The following is a 7,971-nucleotide window of genomic DNA, read 5'->3' on the forward strand; positions in this document are numbered from 1 at the left end:
CCCAGCACGGGGCACGCCCAGGTTGAGGTCCCATCCAGTTGCCCCCTGGGCTGGCCTGATCCTCACCTGTCTGTCCTCTTCAAAGGACAGACCAGAGTCCTTGGGCCAAGTCCCTGAAAGGCATGGGCTGTGGTGGGCGTCTGGCAGGCCTTGGCAGGCCCAGGGCTCAGGCTTCCTGGGGCCTCGTGTTGGGAGTTGTGAGTGGTGGGGACTAGAGGTCCCCACCTGCAGTTTGGTAAAGAGCCTTTGTTGAGGTTTGGTTTTTCACTTGCACCGATCGACCCTCATATACCCCCCAACCCCTCTGCAGCTCACTCCTACACACACACACACACACACACACACACACACTCCCTCACTCTTGCTTCTATGAGTCATTTCCCAGCTGCTCCAAGGGGTGGGGAGGCTGATTAGTTCCACCCAAGCCTGGGGCTTCCTGCCCTCCGCTGGCTCGGCTCTTTCGAAGGTACCTCAAACATGGTGACCAGGGCTCCATGGATGCCCCCCTCCAACTTGTGTACATACCCCCTCGTATACACACATTTCTAGGCCCACTTCACCCACCCTCAGGCAGACCCACCCCCTGCCCGCAGGGCTGCTTCCCCTCACCCTGCCTGCTTCTACGTACGATCTCCCCCTGGAGCTGCCGGCCTCTGTTGGCTTCTCTCTACCACGCACCCTCCCCACTCCCAGACCATGGCTGACAGGCCTTTTTCCTGCCTGAGGTCCACCCAGAGGGCAAGAAGAGGACCGTTCAAAACTGATCCTGAGCCTGGAGAATTCCAAGGCCGACCTCGCTCCCCATTCCCTCCATCAATCTCTAACCATTTGGGGAGGGTGAGTTTTGAGCCCTTCCCACTCGGGCCTCAGGCCCCTGTGGGGCCCTGGGAGTTGCACAAGGCAGTAGGATGAGCGGGCTGCAGGACCCAAGCCTATAACCTGAAACCCCCAAAGGGGGTTGATGAAAGGCTGATGGACTCTCCCGCCTCGCAGCCAGCTTGGCTTTGCCACTCGCTCCGAGAACTTTGTTCAACCCCAGAAACTGCTCCAGTGATGTTTTCTCACCAACTACCCTGGTGGAAGATCCTTCTCCAAAATTAGGCCAATCAAGAACTTAAAAAGCCTCAAAAAAGACGAGTCACTTGCAGCTCTTACTAAAATGTGAGCCCGGGGTGGGGGGCTCTGCTTAGTGCTTTCACAGCCCTTAAGGCAACATTTGCAAACCACAGACCCTCATAAAATGGGCTCTGCTGTCCATATGATAAAAGGATCTCCCGATAGGAAAACCACGCCCTCCTCCCAGCTATGCAGGGTACCCAGAGCTGGATAGGGTTGTCCTACCTTCTGTCCTGCTTCCCCACCTTATAGCTCCTTCTCCCCTTCTGTCACCGCCCCCCCCTCAAGGAGACATTTATTTCAGAGTCACAGCCTGCTAACAAGCATAAAAATGAATTACTAGTTAACACTTAAGTGCTTACCAAGCACTGTCCTGGGCACCTCACATGTCAAGAGCTCATGTAATCCTTACCGTGACCCTATTGTTATCACTCCATTTGACAGATGAGGAAACGGAGGCACAGAGAAGGTAAGGAAGTTGCCAAGTGTTATTTATGTAGTAAACTGAGGCTGGAAGCCCTGCTCTCGAAAGAGACCTTGGCTCTTAACCACTAAGGTATCATCACCCCAGTCTAAACTGGACGGTGACCTTGTAGCACCTGTGGGGCAGGGGAGGGGTAGACAGGCACCTGGTTTCACAAACCAGTTCAGAAGCAGTGGGGTCTGGTAGCTCTTGTGGTTTTGCACTGTCCGTTTATGCTAGGGCTCCTGGCAGAGGACAGGGAGGCCTTGGTGGGGGGCAGCCCGTCCTTTGAGGGGCACAGCGGCTCCCCTGCCACCCTCGCTTCCTGTGGGCTCCTCGAGCCCCTCCCATTCCTCCTGCCGCCCCATCTCCCCCCCCCCCCGCCACAAGGGCTGTTGACTGAAAACTGCAGGGACTAAAAATAGCCACTGCTGATGGGGCAGAATGGGGGCCAGGGCACACGGAAGGCCCGGGTAGGGGCGGTGGAGGTGGACGGACCCTGCGATTCCCCAGCCCCATGAGCACCTTCTGATGGAGCCCTGGGGAGCCCAGGCCTGTTTCTGCCACTGCAGAGCTGGAGACCCCTAGGGCTGCCCGCGGGAACCCACTGCTCCCTGTGTCCCAGGAGCGAACTCTGCCCCACGACCCAGCCCTGCACCGGCGTGAGTTCCTTCCCAGCGAGCGGGGGCCTTGGCCGCTGTGGACAGAGCCCTGGCCCCTCATCAGCCGTGTGACCTGGGTGACAGGACCCGCTGAGCCTGAGCCTTCCCTGTAAAAGGAGTCAAGGGACAGAAGGTTTGTGTAACCTGGACTGGGGTTGTTGACGTCCTTCCCCTTCCCTGCTCTCTGAGGCCCCTGGGCTCAGATATTTTATTTCTCTTCCATGCATCTCTCTCCTGTCACCTGGAGAGAGAGAGCCTTCCCACTCCTCTCTGTAAGGTCCAATCCCTTCTCTCCTCTCTAGCTCTGCCTCTCCCAGGAGCCTTCTCTAAACCCCACCCGTCCCTGCCATTACACTTTTCTCTGTTCTGGTGGCCAGAGTTGCCCCCAAAGGCAGGGACTTTGTCAGGACTACCCCCAACATCTGGCCAGGAGTTCAATGCCTTTGGCTTCAACCTCAGGGCTTCCCCTTGGTCTGGGTCTGGGGTCGGGGCAGGGAAACCGGCTGGGCAGACCTTGACACTCAGGCCAGCTTAGAGCTGGAGGTGACCTTGAGTCCTGAGCTCCCACCCTGTGCAGGTGCCAACCAGAAATGTCAAGGAAGGCCAGGCTGGGATGGGACCACCTAGGAAGGACCCCTAAGTACCTTTCCCAAACCCTGAGAAAATCCCAGCCAATCCCTTGAGAGATGCCTGGGATGGAGATGCGGGTGGACCCTTGGGTTATGTCTGGGCCCCTGCATCGTCCTGCACAGGTGACAAGCCTCCAAATACTAGTGCAATGGCCACAGCTGTCCACACCGCTGGCCACGGGCAGGGCACTGGGGATGACCCCGGGAGAATCTGGAGGGTCCTGAGAGAACCAGCCCTCTGTGCCCCCAACCCCAGCCCTGCACACCTGGGTTCAGTCAATGCCACCCGTGGGGTCACAGATGAGTGACAACAATGCTCACCCGTGGCTCCGCCCCACTTGTCTGTCAGCCCCCTCCCCTCTCCAGACACCCCTAGCCAGACACCCAAAACTTGTCTCTAGCTACTCTCCCCCAGCTGGCTCATGCTCAGGGGCTGAATTAAATGGCCTTCAAGGATCCCTTGGGCTCTAACCTTCGGGGCTCTGGGGTGACTGATTTCTGGGCAGGCCCCCGCGGCAGGCGGTGTGGATGGGAGGGGGACCTGTCTAGTCTCTACCTGGAGGGCTGCCTCCCCACAGTGGGGTGCCACGAGCTCTCATCATGACCTGGCCCCCTGCCCTGACCCCATGCACTGAGCAGGGTGAGGGGCAGCAGGACACAGTACTTAACTGGGTGGAGTGGGAAGGGGCTCAGGCCCTCCCTCCCCCATCAGTGCATTCTTGGAAAGCCTCGAGCAGACCCACCGGCCCCCGTCCGAGCCTTCTAGACGGGGCATCCCAAATCTTTTGAACAAATTCCCCTCACACACACACACACACACACACACACACACACACAGCCCTGAAAGCACACCTCCCTCCAGCCCCACACGCCGCCAAAATACCTTCTCTGTCTCTGCTGGGCCCATTTGGCCTTCTCCGCTAGCCACTGCCCGCCCTCCCTCCCAGTGTCCTGGGCTCCCTGCTCTGCCTGCAGGGAGCGGGCAGGGGGCTGCACTCTGCCCTGGCACCACACCCCTGCCCCCTCACCCCGGCCCTGAGGCTCCTTCTGAGTCCCCCAGAGCCCCCTCGGCGCGGTGGCCCCCCTCACACCAGACTGTCTGGCTCCCTGTTCCCACACCCCCTCCACCACGAGGGGCTTCTCCAGGAAACGAGCCTGAGGGCGCCCCGGGCGGGGAGAGGCCGGGGCGGGGGGCGGAGGGCAGAGTCCGGCTGGCCTCGCAGCCTGAGATGTGTCCTCTGCTGGCATCTCGCAGATTCCTGTCTCAGCAGAGCAAAGGAGCCGCCCGCCCGCCCCGGCCTCCTGCTCCCCTCCCCCCGCACCCCTGCCTTCTAGGCCACCGCACCCGGGCCCACCAAGTCGCTGTTCTGGCTCTTTCACCCTCCTCTCCTGAAGACACCAGCCCAGTCTCTGTCCCTCGGGTCACTCCAAGGAGTCGAGCCTTAACCCCTGGGCCACTGGTGACCAGGGTGAGGACCCCTGCTGAGGGCAGGGACGGCACCCGGGCAGGGGCACAGGGAGCAGGTGACGGGGCAGCGAGAGGCAAGCGTGGGGACTGAGGGTCACGGCCCGAGGAGCTTGGGCAGGGACAGCCTCGGAGCAGGGCCCGGTGTGGGCAGGAGGACAGCGGTGCCCGGAGCAAAGTGGTGACTTCCTCGGAGCCAGGCCGGGCTGGGGGCCAGGGTGCCCGGCCCCTCCGGGTGGCCTGCCCTCGGGGCGCCCGGCCCGGGCGGGGCGTGGAGGGGCGCAGTACTCACTGTTGGACGGGAGCGGAGTGCTCGCTGCCGAGCGCGGAGCGGCGTGCCCACCTCGGGCTGGGGCTGGGACTCTGGGGGACTTGGCCGGGGGGCCGGGCCGGCGGGGACAGCTGCTGCCGCTGATGTCACAGGGTCATGAGTGAAACCTGAGGACTGGGCCAATCTTCAGGTGGGAGCCTGGGCCGCGCTTCCCTCACGGGGGTGTGCTGGGCCCGGCCGGGACCGCCTGGGCCGGGGGCCCCGCTGACCCGGAGTGGGACGCACGTGGCACGCTCGCCCACCCACACGCACACGCACGCGCACGCTCACTGGGGCACGCGTCTGAGCCCGCACACGCGGTTCTCTCCCTCCCTTGACGTACTAACGCAGGCTCATTCTCACACGTGAATCTCCTTTCACGCTCGTTCCCAGAAGCACTCCCGGGAGACAGGCTGGCTAGCACACTCACACACTCTGTGCACACTCATGGCTGTGCTCCCCCGTCACACTCACACACGCTCAGCCATACACGTAAACCACCACCACCCTTCATACAGTCACACAAACGCTTCCACTGCGTGTCACACCCATTCACACACAGGCCTGCGGCTCACACGTACAGACTCGCTCCCACGCTCACGTCAGGCTCGTGCACATATGTGTATTATTACACGCATATAGCCATACGCGCTCTCCTGCCCAGATGAGCACAGATGCCGCGTATCACAGACATTATACTTGTATCAAGTGTGTACACACACCACAGTCACGCCCATGCATTCTTGCATTTCATGCTTGTTACTTGCATCCATGCGGTTGTCTGTGCCCATGTAACATGCTCCCATTCACATGTACACAGGGCCACCTATATGTACCTATGGTCACTAGATTTTTATCAAGTAGATGCCTACCTATATACCCACACCCACATCTCACACACACACACCCATCCCCCCCCCCACAGCTGTTCAGCTGTACCACACAGCAGTCTTAAGGGTCATTTCTCCACCACCACTCCCCCACCCCTCTGGCTAGACATCTGTCCCTCAGAGGCTGGGGAAGGGGGTGTGGTAGGGGGAGGGATGAGGTTATTTAGCCCCCTCCCCCACCTTCCACTCTGGGACTGGGGTGACCCCTAGTGGAGGTGTTGAGAAATGACGCATCTCTGCTCGCTCACCAGCGCCTGCCCCGGCAGACGAGAGAATCCCTGGGTGAATCCAGAGTAACTGTCCCCCAAAGATTCCCCCAGTCTCCCATACCCATCACTGTCACCATCTTTTCTGGCAGCCAGAGCTCTGTCTGAGCCGAGCCCAGCCCGGAGTGACCTCTGAGAGGGGCACAGGGAAGCCCTGGGGAGTGGTCACCCTCCATCCTGGGAGTGGGCCCGATGGCGCCTCTCCTCCCAGTAGCTCTCTGTGGATCCAGCCTCAGCATTGTCGAGCCCTTCCTTGTGGGCCAGGCCTGGCTGTGGTCTGAGAAGTTCCTGCTGTGCCCGGACTTCGCCCACCTCCACCCAGTGAATCACTCACACCCTCAGAGGCATGTCTTCTAGACCAACGTGGGAGCCTTGGTGTTTTCTCTGCAAGGTTGTTTATCCTGCTTTGCTCACTGACCTGACAGACATTTTCCACGTAGTTGTATTGCTAATGTAATCCAGTGTCTGCTGGCCCCTGTCTCTTCTTTGCTTCTTCTGGCATTCAGAGAAAAGCAAACCTTTTATCTCATATCCTTCCCAAGTTGTCTCCCTAAAGCTGTTCCCCAGGGTCCCTCTCATCACTCCCAGCCCTGCTGCAGCTCCAGTTTGCTTTGCTGCTGGCTGTAAGGTCGGATCTTAACAAACGGCACCGCGAAACAGAGGAAAGCTTCAAGTGAGCTTTATTAGGGAGCGCTCCCGGGCGAGGTTCACTGGTCCGAGAGAAAGGGGCCAGAGAAGTCGCACCCGGGCGAGGGTTGGGCAAGATTTTATAGGGGAAGAAGGGAAACGGGTGTGGTGAATCTGGGAGGGCGCAGGGTATTCCTTATTTGGTGGTCTTTTCGGGTATCCTGGGGGACCGTTAGTCCCGCCCCTCGAAAGGCGGGAAGGCTGGGCTGGGTTCAAAGTCCCCAGGTCAGTTCCTGGAACTGGGTGGTCCGGAATGTCTCCAGGGCAGTTTCTGGAACTGGGTGGTCCGGAGAATTTCGGTCTGATGCAACCTGTGAATCTGATTGTGTTCCCCTGCCTCGGGCCAGTTGGCCTTACACTGGCCACTGTCTGGAATTCCTGGTCAGTGTTCCCTGGATAGCACACGGCTCCCTGTCTGTGGGCACTGGAGGGGAGACGGTGGGATGCAGCTGTCATTCCCAATTATGGCTCTGCCCTTTCAGTCACTGCCTTGCCCCTGCCCAAAGCTCTATGGAGTAAGACTTTCTTTAATGAGGAATTGAAGTTATTGAAGGGAATTATAGTATATGAGGGGGCAGGGCTGCTGCATTTGGTTGTATGAGTTGTGCACTGCACAATTCTGGGCACCAATCCCATTTGTAGTCATTGTAGATTAGTATATTTAAGATGATAATTTTCTAGCAGATGGTAGCAAATTATCTAGAGGAAGGGGCTAATTTTTCTAATTTGCACAAGGTGCCATTTGGATTAAGGATGGGGATGATGGGAAAACAAAAGCTGTGTGTTAAATACGACTTTTAACCACAACCCGAGTGGAATGAATATCTCTCTCTTGATAACGATATTCCTCCTTGCTTTGGGGAACTGCTTCCCTACTCCAAATATGTGATTCTGGTGGGGCTCCTGATTACAGGACAGCCACCTTGCCCCAGCCACGGAGATGGACATTGTCACCTAGGTGTGGCCAATCCTCTTGGCCACAGTGGTTGGTCCAAAAGCTGGATATGTGACTCAAGTGGGGCCAATCACAGTCCTTCCTGGGGATTTCTATGTATTGATTCAAAAGAAAGATCATCTCTCTCTCTGTGGGATTCTCTAAGTTTGTCTAGAGTAACTGAAGTACATCTGAAGGTGCCTGCGGTGTGTCTCCCATGAGTGGAAAAGTCTGTCTGTAGGAAGAGGGAACACCATGCAGAAAGGGGGAGATGAAGGAGAGGGAGAGAAGGATGGAGAGAGAGAGACCTGAAGACACCTGAGTCAGTTAAACTATAAACCAACTCCATCACTGTCCTCCCTTCCCCCAAAAGTCCCTTTTCTTTAAGCTGGTTTAGGTTGAATTTTGGTCACCCACAAGCCAAAGAATCCTGCAAAATAAAATCACATTTCAGAAAATCTCATCCTGACCCACAGGAATTGGCCTGTCCCAGCCCCACCCGCTGGCCTGAGCAGTCAGTTTCTTCCCTGAGTCATTCAGTCCAGCGTG

The sequence above is a fragment of the Delphinapterus leucas genome, chromosome 19, assembly GCF_059928025.1.
Source record: "Delphinapterus leucas isolate spDelLeu-1000000601 "Yukka" chromosome 19, BTC_Dleu_Yukka2, whole genome shotgun sequence".
Lineage (NCBI taxonomy): Eukaryota > Metazoa > Chordata > Mammalia > Artiodactyla > Monodontidae > Delphinapterus > Delphinapterus leucas.